Genomic DNA, 14,972 nt, shown 5'->3' with positions numbered 1-14,972 from the left:
TCTTTTTGGTTTTGCCCACTACCACAAGGCAAACTAACCAACTGACCTATGAAAGGGAGATTCTTGTTGCTGTTGGCTCAAAAATAAAACCAATTTTGCCAACTCCTTTACTTATCTCTCCCCAGAAAACCTGTCAGTCTTACTTCTATTTATCTACAACTTACCTTTGGCTTGCTTTTTAGCAAGAACCTTAATATGACCATTTTCCTCCAATGAGAGGTTGACTTGTTGGCCATCCCACAAGGATCTCTCATTTAGCAAATGAATAGTTAGTTAATAATTATACTGTCTAAAAAAAGTGAATCTTAGTACCCTTTGTGTCCTTTCCTGTCATTTTCCACTATTCTGCCACAATCATCAAAAAAGCCTTCTAATAGTTCCTCTGTTTCATGGTCAAATGATTCATCAACTAGTCTTCATCCCACAAAAGGCAAAAAAAATCCTCTTGGTACTTACCTAGAATGGCCCTCAAAAAGAAGGAACAATCTGTCAATGGGACTATATTTGAATCCTTTCCAGCATGGTACAATAGCTTAGACTTTGTATCCACTGACATAGTCTTCCAGTGCCCAATGTCAGCTCCATGCCAGGATGAAATATTGCAAAAGGATCTGATATAGTGGAAAGAATACTATATTTGGAGTCAGGCCCTAAATTCAAATTCTGCGTTTGCCACTTTCTACACCTGTGATTTCCCTCAAATCACAACCTGAGACTCAGTTTTTTCATCTGAAAATTAGATATTTAGACTAATTGAACTCCAAGGTCCATTCTAGATCTAAATCTATGCTCCAATGACATTATGGCTTTAGTGACAGTAGCTTAAGTTTTTCCCTAATAAATTAGGAATTCTTTTTGTGGGCCTTAGATAGAGACAGGATTTTATGTGAAAGGAAAGAGCAGAACCTTCTGGGGAGTTGGAAACAGTGGCTCAGTTGCCTCTTGGTGCTTTTCTGAAGGCTATGTTTAGATCAAAGGATCCTTTACTTTGGCAGCAAATGTTTGCCAGAGGAGGGAACAAAATCAGGGAAGTTGTGCTGTGAAATTAATTTAAGGAGATGTGGAAAAGAACTAAGGTTACAGTAGCTTTTGAATTGGATATGCAGGTAGGAGTTGGAGGGTGAACAGATGCCTTCTTAGCATGAAAGTTTCTGAATAATGATAGCTGTTTACCTGGAGCCTACTGGATCAGAAGCTAAGGTAGCTAGGTAACACAGCAGAAAGAGAGCTAAACCTGGAGTCAGGAAAAGCTGAGTTCAAATCCAACTTCAGACACTAGATTTGTAACCCTGGACAAGTCAGTTACTCTGGTTGCCACATTTACCTCACCCATAACATTGAGATCAGAATAGTACCTTCCTCACAAGACAAATGAGCTAATATTTGTTTGCTTAGCACAATGCCTAGCACATAGTTGGCACTTCATAGATAGTTATTTCCTTTTCCCCCTTCTTCCTACCTTCTTTATTCCCTCCTTTTGACTTCTATCCCTCTATTCAAATGAATTACATTCAATGTCTTTTCACAATTGGCCAACATTGTGTAAAAGATCCATACAACTTTCCCTCATGATCTAGAGAAATGGGACTTCCTGATAGTGGCATGATAGATGTTTTGAGGTACTTGCTCCATTGTTCTGCTATTCATTGGGAGTGACCCCATGTATTGGAACTCCTGGTGCTGCTTTGCACCCAACCAAAGGCATCCTCCAGAAGAGAAGAGTCAAACATAGACCATGACATTTAGAACCAAGGAGATAGCTGGTTTTTTACAATAAAGTTGGCCAACAAACCACTTCTATAGCAACATGCCATGAAAGGAACCGAAAGAGGAAAGAACTTCTTCCATATTCTTCCTGAAGTCCTGAACTTTGGGAGAAAGAGTGCATATCTCTGCCTTCACTAGAGAGCAGCCTGCCTAATTCCCAGGGAATTTGCTATTTGGGTGCTCTGCAGAATAGGATTCCCATCTCATTTCCTCATTCATTTGTTTTTGAAATTCAGAGCATCATTTTACATTTGGGAATAGAAAGCAAAGTAGTTCAGGGGAAAGTATGGAGAAATAGTTTGAATAAGGAATTGTTGTCATTCAGGTATTTCTGACGCTTTGTGACCTCATTTTGGGTTTTTGGGGGTTTTTTTGGCAGATACTGGGGTGGTTTATCATTTCCTTCTCCAGCTCATTTTACAGATGAGGAACTGAGGCAAACAGGATTAAGTGACTTGCCTATGGTCACACAGCTAAGTATCTGAGGCCATATTTGGACACAGACAATCTTCCTAAATCCAGGCTCGGCACTCTATACATTGTATTACCTAGCTGTCCTGAGGAAAGAGTTGTTTTCAGTTATTTTGACCTGAGATATCTATCCCTCCATACCCCAATACTATTTCCTCCTACGTTTTAAACTCCATATTTTCATCTTTCTCCTCTTTTTCTTCTCAATTTCTCCATACTTTTTTCTTCTATCCTTTACAAAGGCACAAAGGCTTAATGCCAAGCTGCCTGGGGAGTAGCTATTGGCTGAGAGAGAGGAACAGATTCACCTTGATTCACCTTTATATCAAGTCCTTTAAAAAATAAATATGCAATGTTGATCTTGAGCCTGGCTGGTTAAACAGACCAGGTGGCTGAGTATGAATTCTAGGTAAAGGATAAGGAATAGAAAGAACAGAAGCTGCATTCATGACATTTACAGGGCTGAGGACTGGAAAGCTAAGCAGGGTCTGAGTGGGCACTCAATGCAATAGGAAGCTGACTTAGCTTTTCCACTTGGCCAAGCAACTTATGGCATGTGCTGGCTGCCCCAGCATAGTGCTGTGGTACTCACCTAACTAGCCAATAGTGCCGTGTTATGCTACATGTGGTCCTTAGCTGCAATCACAGACTATGAGCTGACAGAGAAGAGATTCAACAAAAATGACATTTTTTAAAACTTACTTGATTTTGATTGGGCTGCATTCTCTTTAACTACCTTTGGCTAACATCCAATCCTGAAGTCCAAAAGGTCAGTTACAAGGGCCATTACAGGTTGGGATCTGGTACTTCTCCTTCAGACTGAATTCTACCAGCACACTGTTCCTATTCCAAATAGCTATCAAAATCCCTGCTTTCAAGGGGAGGTTAATAGTGGAGAGTAGCTGTATATTCCAGGAACAACTGGGTGGTACATTGGATAGAGCATTGAATCAAGAACACTCAGGAGTTCAAATTCAGACTCAGACATGTACTAGCTGTACGACCCAGGGGAAGTCACTTAATTCTTGCCTTAGTTTCCTCATCTGTAAAATGAGCTAGAGAAGGAAATGGCAAACCACTCCAGTATTTTTACCAAGAAAACCTCAAATGGGGTCATAGAGTGCTGGACACAACTCAACAAAAACAACAGCTTTACATTCTAATCAGGGTTGGTCTAAGGAAATGTAAACGCCTAGAGACTGGGAGAATTTTCATTTTTGTCTTTTTATCTCCAGTGTCTAGCATAATATCTAGTGTGTAACTGAATAAAATAATGGAAAGAACACTCTCTCAGGAGTCACAGAACCTGAGTTCACACCTTGTTGCTAACTACTACCTATGTGACCTTAGGCAGGTCATTTAACCTTCCTAGGTCTTAGTTCTTCATCTTTAAAAAGAAGGGATTGGATAAAATGACCATTTACCAGCTCAAAATCTATGATCCTCTATAACTAACAACCCAGGTGTAAAGATCTGGTCAAAACCCAGAGATCAGCAAATTCACATCTTTCAGGTTACAAAGCTTAAATGTAAAATCTGATGTAGAACTTAGATCCAGAAAAATGAATTAATTTACCTAAGATGGCATACCAAACTAAAGGCTAGAATTAGAGCCCAGATTTGATCATTCCTAGACCAATGTATCTATTACCTTATACTGGTAATACAATTATGATATGATACGATATGACATAATATGATATAATATAATACAATATAAAACAATATATTATATTATAATGTAATATGATATAACATGATGTAATGTAATATAACATGGCATGACATGACATGACATAACATAACACAACATGACATGACATAACATAACATAACATAACGTAACGTAACATAACGTAACGTAACGTAACGTAACGTAATGTAACGTAACATAACATAACATAGTATATAGTAATTCTACCATAATCCTTTTACGTGCTTTATTTAGGTGTGGTTATATACAATTTCAACTAGTATCATCACCAGTCTAGATGGTGGAGGGAATGGAGAGGGGAGATTAGGTAGCTGACTTGAGAAGACAGACATATTCAAGATAGAATAGAGGCAAGTAGGCAGGAGTCAATTAGGATGAAGAAGTCTAATCAGGCATCAAGTTTAAAGAAAAAACTAGGAGAGATCAAGGAGGCGAGATAGACACCAAATAAAAATGCCCTTTGTGGAATATCTGAGAGGGTAATCCAGGTAGGCAAGATAATGACCAATTAGACCAAGAGATTCTTGAAGAGGTACCTGAGAGTTTTAGTCCCAGACTGAAAATAATATCAAGGGGTTTGGGGAAATAGAATCTAGTCTATATTGTATGATTCAAAACAGGGCTGAATAAGAATGAGATGGCTAAACCATACTGAAATTCCAAGGAAATTCACCACTTGGGGAATGGAATAGGTGGGATATAGTGGTGCTGAGTAACCCAAATTGGAAAAGAATGCCAAGACATCTGGAAGGCAATATTAGAACTGCTCTACTGACTAGTCTTGGGCTCTGAGTTTCATGGGTTGGTAGGCACTGTCCTTTGTGTTGGGGCAAGAGGATTAAGCTATGCACACTTCACCAAACAGCCAGGTCAACTAGTGGGCAGATACATGGTGGTCTCTCAGCTGTTGAACATGGAGGGTCAGTCAGACTTAAGGTTGGTCAAGGCTTTGAAGTTGTCAGGTCAGAGCCCATCAAAGAAGTACTAACTGTAGTAGCAGGACTGGTCCACACTCCGTAGAGGACACAAGACACGGGAGAACAGGACTTTGTGTGTGAAAGGGGTCAGCTCTATTTCCTTTTAGGCTTGTCTTAATGGGCCAGTTCCTAGCAAACCAGTCATTTTCTGAAAAGTCATAGTTATCTCGATCTAATGGGGAAATGGCATTTTCTAGTCAATCTGAAGTTAATGTTCTGGATACTTATGCTTCTTCTGGGCAAGTGGCAATCTAAACTGAGGAGGAGAAGGAGATGAATCAGTCATGTCATCTCTGTTGCCCTCAGGCTCCGTCAGTGATACAATATCATTCCATGTAGAGAGAAAAGCTTGGGAATCTGAACATCTCCCTGATAACCAAAGTTGCTCAAGGTGTTTGAATATGTGACTGAGTAGCTAGAATGATCCTGGAGTTGAGGTCATTAACAAGAGGAATAGCACTCCAAATGTTTGTTTCTAAAGCAGGGATTCTTAACCTTAGGTCCATGGACTCATTTTTATTTGCTATTTCAATATAATTGTTTTCCTTAGCAATTCTTTGTTATGCCTTTTAAAAACATTATTCTGAGAAGGGGTCCATAAACTTCACCAAACTACCAAATGAGTCCAAGATGAAAAAAGTGAAGAACTTCTTTTCTAGAGTCTTTGATTCTTAGTTGTCACATCTGGGAAGATGGAAATGTTCCTCCTCACTGGAGACCTTGACTCACTTTCAAACAATAAACAGTGCAGTATTGGGGAGAAGGCTAGAGGTGAGGGTATGATGGATTCAGCCTGAAATTATTGTCAAATTTTCAATGTAAGAATTTACACCTCAGAAATCTGCAAATTGTTTTGTTGATTGCCTAGCCCTAGACTTAAAAGAATGCTGGAGAAAATGTGAATAATGCAGATTAAACTTAAAGTATGTCTTGTATACTTTTTCTTTCTCTCCCAGAGATCCAGTTGTTAAACATTTACCAGTATAATCTGGTTTAGGAAAGGGTGGGGGAAAACATCTCATTTCCTTTCACTCTACCTTGCCAGATCAGAGAGTACACATACATGTAAGACCTTGGGCAAGTCATTTAATCTCTTGATTTTTGGCTTCTTCAGATGTAAAAGTAGAGAGGTGAATTCAATAAGCCTGAAAAACAAGCTTCTATCATCTTATGAAAAATCATACAAGACTTCTTGCAACGGGCATTATTGTTATTGCCAGATGACTGAGGATTAATTATTAACTACCAAGCATACCATGATTACATCTTGCCTGGAAGGATAGACAACCCTCAGAGGCATGTTTCTAAAAGGATTTTCAATACCAAAGATGTCATTCCTTACCATGGAGGATGTGCTGGGTGTGTAAAAGAATCCCCTAACTGAAGAGGTGGAGCAGGACAGAAGAAAGTGGTTTGGGAACTGACCCTGGCTCCTCTGAAACTTCTTCCTCTGTTGCCACTTTGGAGTTTGACCCCTTCGGTAACTCTGGATAAACTCAGCAAATACTGTTGGAAGACTTTCTCCCTCCCTACAGAGGATGTTTCCAGTTTACTTCACTCTGCAGGTACAGAAAATTCATTAAATTGGACTAAGTAGGGGAAAGGTAGCCTGGATCATAAAGTATCTGATCCCCTTCAAATAAACAGAATGACTATTAAAAGGATGATAGCAATGAGGTGGTGCAGTGGGATAGAACTAAAGGAAGAAAAAATAAGTCCTAGTTGTGTAACCCTGGACAAGTCACCTAACCCTAATGGCCTCAGTTTATTTATTTGTAAAATGAGCTGAAAAAGGATATGACTGGAAAATTGACTAAACAATAACAATATTAAAGGTATAACAATACTCGTATGTTTTAATAATAGATGAAAATTGGTTTTACAGTTAAAGAAACTGAGGTTTAGAAAAGTGAAATGATTTACCCTCATAGCTAAAGGCAGAGGTGGGATCAGAGACTAATCCTTGGCAGGGACCTTCTTGCCTTTCTATTTATGTCCCCAGCACTTTGTATTGCACTTTATACATAGTAAGTGTGTATTGTTGTTTAGTCCTTTCAGTCCTGTCTGACTCTTCCTGACCCCATTTGGGGTTTTCTCAGCAGAGACATTGAAGTGGTTTGCCATTTCCTTCTCGAGCTCATTTTACAGATGAGGAAACTAAGGCAGAGTTAAGTGACTTGCCCACAGTCACATAGCTAGTATGTGTCTGAGGCCAGATTTGACTCCAAGCTCAGCTCCCTATCCACAGCACTCACCTAGCTGCCCTAAATCCTTAATAAATGTTTTTCCATTCATTCATTCATTCATTCATTCATTCATTCATTCATTCATTCATTAATGGCACTTTGTGCCTCTTCAGGTGTACTTATCAGTACTATCTGGAACTATTTAAGCACAGAGGCAGGGGAGGGAAAAGAGACATAGAACTAAACTTTTACTACCATTATTTCTAAATCTTCTCTTCAAGAGGCAGTATGGTATAGTGAAGAGAAAGTTGCCTTTGAATCAAGGAAGACATGAGTTCAAGTCTCACCTGTGACACACATTTGCTTTGTGACTAGGCAATTCCTTGAACATCTCAGGACTCTAGAGAACTTTCTAAGAGTACATGCATTGCAGAGAAGGTCGTGGATAGTTAGAAGGAGGTTCATCATCCAAAGATTTCCTTTTACCACTGGAATCACAGGTCCAGTCCCTATCTCCTCTGCATAGGTAAACTTCAGGTCAGTCCATGCCAGAGTGATCACAAATTCTGAACTAAGGAAGGCTACGTTTTCTTGTATGTTAGGAAACATCTGCAGTTCTCCTCAGATCAAAAGTCCTGTCCCAACCCTGTGCTAGATAGATGATTTCATGGGCAACTAGATAGCACAGTGGATAGGGTACTAGTTCTGGAGTTGGAAAGATCTGGGTTCAAATCTGGACTCAAATACTTCCTAGTTGTATGACCCTGGATAAGTCACTTAATCCTATTTGCCTAGCCCTGTCACTCTTCTGTCATAATACTGATACTAAGATAGAATGTAAGTGGCTTTTTTTTTTTAAGGGAAAGATGATTTCATCATTTATACCACAACAGGAGTATTTAGTGCATCACTGCTCTCAGGAGGAAAACAAAAACAAAAACAAAGACACAGGGTTCATTCTATGGTATTCTGCCAAACTCCAGAAATGAGAAGTGTGAGAAAATATAGAAATTGGAGTCAGAGAATTTAGGTTCAAATCTGGGCATATTGGGTATCACTTGTATGTCCCTGAGCAATTTCTAGACTTCTCTAGCCTTCAGTTTCCTGTTCTGTAAAACGTTGAGGTTGAACTAGATTATCACTCTGGTTTCATCTAGCTCTCAATAATAAGTTCATAATAGGGGCTAGAACTAGGTGGCTCAATGGATTGAAATCCAGGCCAGACAGGAAGTCCTGGGTTCAAATCTGACTTCAGACACTTCTTACCTGTTTGACCTTGGGCAAGACACTTAAACCCAATTGTCTGGCCCTTACCAATTTTCTGCCTTAGAGTTGATACTTATTATCTGTTACAAAAAGGGAAGGGAAGGGTTTTTTGTAAATAATGATAATAAAGTCATAGTTCCATAGGTGGAAGATTCCATAAAGGTCATCCAGTCCAACCCCCACACTGTACTAATAGAGACCCACAGCTGTAAGTGGGAGAGAATATGTCTTCTAGAGGGGATAGGGCTGATACTAGAGCTTAAGGACCTGTGTTTAAAAATTGGCTTTGTTTCTTACCACCTGGATGAACTTGGTCAAATCACTTAAAACTCTTGAGGTTTAAGTTTCTTTCTGACTTCAAGTCCCTTCCATCTTTATGTCTATGACCTTAAGATTAATTCTGTAATAGATATAATATATAATATATAAATAATAATTCTGTAATGTAAAATAATCTAGAATTCAAGCAACCAAGAAACCATTTTTGATAATTAATCATTGTTTCCACAGGGAGGAGGTGTTTGAAGTTTGAAATTAATTCCTGACTTATTTGGTCCTTAGAATTTCCCTGGCTCTAAACTTCAGCCATTTTATGAAGCTGGTAATTAACGAAAGACGTTTTAGTGACAGAGGGAAGGAGAAGGAAGGGAAGAAAACCTAGAATGATTCACTTAGAACAAATTATGGGATACACAAAGACATGTTAGAAAGTTTGTCCCAAAGAACCAATTGCTTAGGAAACAGCAGAAGCATAATTGAGCAAAACATTTTCTAAATGTCCAACAGAATTGCATCATCTTCTTTTCCATGTGAAATGATAGCTTCACTGTCCTAAGAATTAAATGATCAATTTCCATATGACAGGATGGCTTATTTTTCACATTCCCAATAAATGTGGCAATGAGACAGCAGGTATCTATGGATGGACTCTACGGAGACTGAGGATGCCAAGTATGAGCATTTAAATTGCTGTCTTTCCCCTAGGATCATGAATAAAACTTGAGCTTTTTTTCTCAATGCTAAGAAATGCTATGCTTCAATTCTGTGCTTCAGGCCATAATTCGGTTGTTTGGGCAATACGTGCTGAAGGAACTCTTCTAATCATCATCATATGGTGTTCTCTGAGGATTATTCCAATTTGTGCCTCTTTCCTACCAGAAATTCAAAGTGGGTGGAAACCATGAACCAGAACTTTTCAAGGGTGAAACAGAATTTTGCTTCTCTGGGTTATTGTTTCTTTTATATATACATATATATTCCATTTGCCAATATTATCTTGAAATACTTGCAGTCATATTTGTCTTTAAAGAAATCTAAACTCTAGCATTAACATGAAACAACCTGAAATGGGAGGGAGGAGATCTGGGGAAGGAATGAGTACGTAGTTCTAACATTCAGAAAAACTATTTCCTTGGATGGAACTCTTGCTGTTATGACCTTAAATAAGTCATTAATGGTGCTGCTACTTCAGTTTCTCTAATTATAAGCTGCAGGGATACCATTTCTTCTAAGTCTGGGTGGTAAATTGTTGCAATGTTGGATCTGGATCAGTAAAGATTGAAGTTCTACTTATGCTTCAGACACTTACTATCTGTGGGACCCTGGGCAAGTCATTTAACTTCTGCCTGCTTCCATTTCCTAATCTATAAATTAGGGGTAAAAATGTCATCTACCTTGCAGAGTTGTGATGATCAAATAATTTGAAAGGTGCTTAGTCCAGGTCCTGCCATGTAATACATAATTAGTAAATGTTCCTTCCCTTCCTCTCCCCTCCCCTCCCCTCCCTTCCCTTCCCTTCCCTTCCCTTCCCTTCCCTTCCCTTCCCTTCCCTTCCCTTCCCTTCCCTTCCCTTCCCTTCCCTTCCCTTCCCTTCCCTTCCCTTCCCTTCCCTTCCCCTCCCCTCCCCTCCCCTCCCTTCCCTTCCCTTCCCTTCCCTTCCCTTCCCTTCCCCTCCCCTCCCCTCCCCTCCCTTCCCTTCCCTTCCCTTCTCTTCCCTTCCCTTCCCCTCCCCTCCCTTCCCTTCCCTTCCCTTCCCTTCCCTTCCCTTCCCTTCCCTTCCCTTCCCTTCCCTTCCCTTCCCTTCCCTTCCCTTCCCTTCCCTTCCCTTCCCTTCCCTTCTCTTCCCTTCCCTTCCCTTCCCTTCCCCTCCCCTCCACTCCCCTCCCCTCCCTTCCCTTCCCTTCCCTTCTCTTCCCTTCCCTTCCCTTCCCCTCCCCTCCCTTCCCTTCCCTTCCCTTTCCCTCCCTTCCCTGCCCTTCCCCTCCACTCCCCTCCCCTCGCCTCCCCTCCCTTCCCTTTCCTTTCCTGTCCCCCCCTTCCCTAGCTAAGGGCTCTATACAATAAAGACTAGAACTTCAAGGACAAGGATGTAAGTAAAACCCAAGGCTAGATGATGTTCAAATAGTGAGGGTTGGAAATGTGGGAATGGTCATATAGAGTTGAAGTCAGTGGCTAGAGAGAAGGGATCAAGATAGAAGTTTGCAAATGGATCAGAAGTAGGAATATACATGGGAATCAAACACAATCCCAGGACAGAGTAAAGATTTTTGATCTGGGGGCCAAAATGGCAGATTTTGATGCTAAAATAATCAGAGAATCTTCATTTCACAACACATTGACACAATTTGCTACATAGTTTTCTGCATTTCTGCTCCCACAGTTCTTTCTCTGAATGTGGATAGCATTCTTTCTCCTGAGTCCCTCAGACTTGTCCTGGATCATTGCATTGCTGCTAGTAGAGAAGTCCATTAAATTTGATTGTACCACAGTGTATCAGTCTCTGTGTACAATGTTCTCCTGGTTCTGCTCCTCTCACTCTGCATCAATTCCTGGAGGTTGTTCCAGTTCCCATGGAATTCCTCCACTTTATTATTCCTTTGAGCACAATAGCATTCCATCACCAACAGATATCACAATTTGTTCAGCCATTCCCCAATTGGAGGGCATCCCCTCATTTTCCAATTTTTTGCCACTAAAAAGCACGCTATAAATATTTTTGTACAGGTCTTTTTCTTTATTATCTCTTTAGGGGTACAAATCCAACAGTAGTATGGCTGGGTCAAAGGGTAGACATTCTTTTAAAGCTCTTTACACATAGTTCCAAATTGCACTCTAGAATTGTTGGACCAATTCATAACTCCACCAGCAGTGTATTCGTGTCCCAGTTTTTCCACATCCCCTCCAATATTTATCACTTTCCTTTGCTGCCATTTTGACCAGTCTGCTAGGCGTAAAGTGGTACCTCAGAATTGTTTTAATTGACATTTCTCTAATCAGGAGGGATTTCCATTTTTTTCTTTATCAACTTCAATGGGATAACTCCTCCCTTCCCCAATTTAACCCCCAAGTAGTCCAAGTCAACAATTCCACATCATCTTCTCCTATAATTCCTTTCCTTCTCTAGTATTCTAGTGATCAGTGCAATTAGGATGTCACATGTTAATAATAGCATTTGATGAACATCACCATCCCTAGAGAGTCATTCATTTATTTGAACTCTGCATAGGACATCCACCATGACACTGGAAAACACCTTCCATGAGCATTTATCTTTTTTTTTAATATTCTGTTGATGTTACTATACACAGGTCATGAAGCAAAGTTATCTCTGTAGTCCTAGCAGTCATAGAGTCTTGAATAATTTGACATATCCTTGAAAGGCACCACAAGAACTTTTACAAAGGTTTTTTGTTCTACCAACTTGAACACCTTTTAGAAATCAATGCACAATAAATCCAATGAGACATACTGTCTATGCTTTCAAAAACTTTCTGGGAAATTCTACCTATTTCCTTCTCATATTTTAATTAAACTGTATTTCTAGAAGATTTTTATATGAATGAGAAATTAGCTGCATGAATATATACTTACTGGTATGTTCTTAGACCTTTTTAAAAAACTTGATAAAAAATAATCAACATCTCTTTGATTTGTATTGCTAGGACATTCATAAGGATTCTTATAAAGATGAGAAAGAGCCATATAAGTATATAATTATTAGTATGTTCTTATATTTTTTAATTGGTAAACAGACAAAATCTATGATCTTTTTTATTTGTTTGGACTATTCCTTGAGAAAACATAAAAACTGATATCTAAATACTTTTAAAAGCCACTGTAGCATGCTTTTCTTCTTCATGTATTTAGTTAACTCCAGACACTCTGCCTGATTTCATCTCTTTAAATAGCATTGCCATTTTTCCTTTTTTTTAGTTTAATCCTCTTAATTTTTAAAATATTTTATTTTCTCAATTACATGTAATAATTTTAAACATACATTTTCCAAACTTATAAGATCCAAATTGTCTCCCTTTCTCCCTTCTCTCCCCCCTCTTAGATATGGGAAGCAATTTGATCTGAGTTATGCCTGTATTATCATGCAAAACATACTTCCATAATGGTCATTGTTGTACAAGTACATTCATAGGAAACCAAGACCTCCAAATAAATTAAAGTGAAAGCTTTGATCTTCATCCAACTCCAGAAGTTCGATTTGATCTATTTTTCATCTATTTGGTGCCCTCCTTTTATTTTGATCTATAGCTTTTATTATGCCTAATTCTCCTCAAGCTCATTTTGTTCTCAACTATATTTCTTCATATGTATGTGAGGGAGAAAGAGAGTCAGAGACAGAGATAGAGAGACAGAAACAAAGAGACAAATAAGAGACAAAGAGAGAAATACAGAGAAACAGAGTCAGAGAGAGGCAATAATGCATTTTCTATCTTATTTCTATATGATATTTTGAAAATGAATGTGTACTCTAAACACATGTTGCCTGATGGCAAACCTTTTAGTGGGGCAAGTGATATGAGAAATGACCTCAGGAGCATGTGGAAGGGAACAGCCCATCCCTGAGTTGCTCTGGCTTTCTAGTAACTCACTCTGAGGCTGGGACCATGGCACACATACCCACAGAGTGGGCTCTGAATGCCCTCTCTGGCATGAATGCCATAGGGTCACCACCATGACCCTAGACTGTCATGACTGTCCTGCAGATGATTCTGAAAAGACTGTTGCTACACACTTAACCAGTCATTTCCCATGTGGTAACATATAACTAATTTCATTTTTTTATCCATGCCATTGGATACTCACCACATCCTGTACCTTATAATTTTCTTACTGATTAAAATATCCTTGATGGAGAGGCACAAATCTGCTAGTCTATTTGCCTTGGTCTTCTTTCACACTTTTAAAATTAATTAATTAATTTAATAGAATTTATTACTACATAACTCAGTTCCTCTCCCCCCTCTCTACACCATAGAAGGTATCACCCAGCCAAATATATATAAACATATATATAAATAAATAGAAACATGAAATATACTATCTATCTATCTATATCTATCTATCTATCTATCTATATATGTATATATATATATATATATATATATAGTGTGCTTTGTATTTCTACTTTTCAGTTTATCCTCTGGAGGTGGACATTCACAGGTTAATTCTTCAAATATTAACTTTATATTCAAATATAACATTTTCTTGGCTCTACCCATTTCATTCTTCATTACATCATGTAAATCTTCCCAAATTTTTTAAAATTAATCTGCTTATCATTTCTTACAGCACAGCAGTATTCCAACAAAGTCATATACCACAATTTGTCTAGCCGTTCTACAATTAATGGACATCCCTTTAATTTTAAGTTCTTTGCCATAACAAAGAAAACATATATAAGAACATATAGATTATTTTTCTTTTTCCCTAACCACTTTGGGAAATTGACTCAGCAGTGATATTGCTGAGTCTAATAAGGGTCTACGCAGTTTTATAACTCTCTGGGAATAATTCCAAATTGCTCTCCAAAATGACTGAATGAATGTGTAGTTCCACCAACAGTGTATTAGTTTCTTCTCTTTTCCATATCTCCTCCAACAGTTGTCATTTTGCCCGTTTATCATTTTAGCCAATCTAATAGGTATGAAATGATATCAGAATTAGTTTAATTTGCATTTCTTTAAGCAATAACGATTTACAGCATTTTTTTCATATACCTATATATGGCTTTGATTTTTCCAAAAAATATACGTTCATATATTTTGCCCATTTATCATTTGAGGAATGACTCTAATTCTTATAAATATGACATAGTTCTTTTCATATTTTAGATATGAAATCTTCATCCAAGAAACTGTCTATAGAATTTTCCTCAGTTTTCTGCTTTCCTTTTATTCTTGGCTTTGTTAGTTTTATTTGTACAGTAACATTTTAATTTAATGTATTTAAAATTTATATCTCACAATGCTCTCCATATTTTGTTTATTCATAAATTCCTCTCCTATCTTTAAATGTGATAGGTAATATGTTCCCTATTCTAATTTTCTTTTTTTTCTTTCTCCTTTCATGTCTAGGTCATGTATTCATTTTGATTTTATCTTAGCAAATGATGTAAGATATTGACCTGTACCTGGTTTGCACCAAACTACTTTTCAATCGTCCCATCAATTTTATCAAATAGTGGGTTCTTATCCTCAAAACTTGGATGTATACTTTTGTTGATATAAGGTTATTATAATGTTTTGCTACTATTTATTGTGTGTCCATTCTGTTTTGCTGATCCACATTTCTATTTCT

The 14,972-nt window shown here is 38.3% G+C and overlaps 1 protein-coding gene across 2 annotated transcripts in view; it reads left to right on the top strand.

Moving 5' to 3' along the window:
- PRLR (prolactin receptor) overlaps window positions 1–14,972 on the top strand; it is a 259,059-nt gene that overhangs the window by 97,726 nt on the left and 146,361 nt on the right. The window contains exon 2 of one of the 2 annotated variants that reach the window (XM_007487464.3): window positions 6,044–6,494. The exons of the other annotated variant lie outside the window; for it this stretch is intronic. The gene's annotated coding sequence lies outside the window, so the exon portion shown is untranslated. The remainder of the gene's footprint in view (window positions 1–6,043; window positions 6,495–14,972) is intronic. 2 annotated transcript variants of the gene reach the window in all.

This window comes from Monodelphis domestica, chromosome 3 (assembly GCF_027887165.1).
Source record: "Monodelphis domestica isolate mMonDom1 chromosome 3, mMonDom1.pri, whole genome shotgun sequence".
Taxonomy (NCBI): domain Eukaryota; kingdom Metazoa; phylum Chordata; class Mammalia; order Didelphimorphia; family Didelphidae; genus Monodelphis; species Monodelphis domestica.
This window is presented reverse-complemented; position numbering and strand designations above follow the sequence as displayed.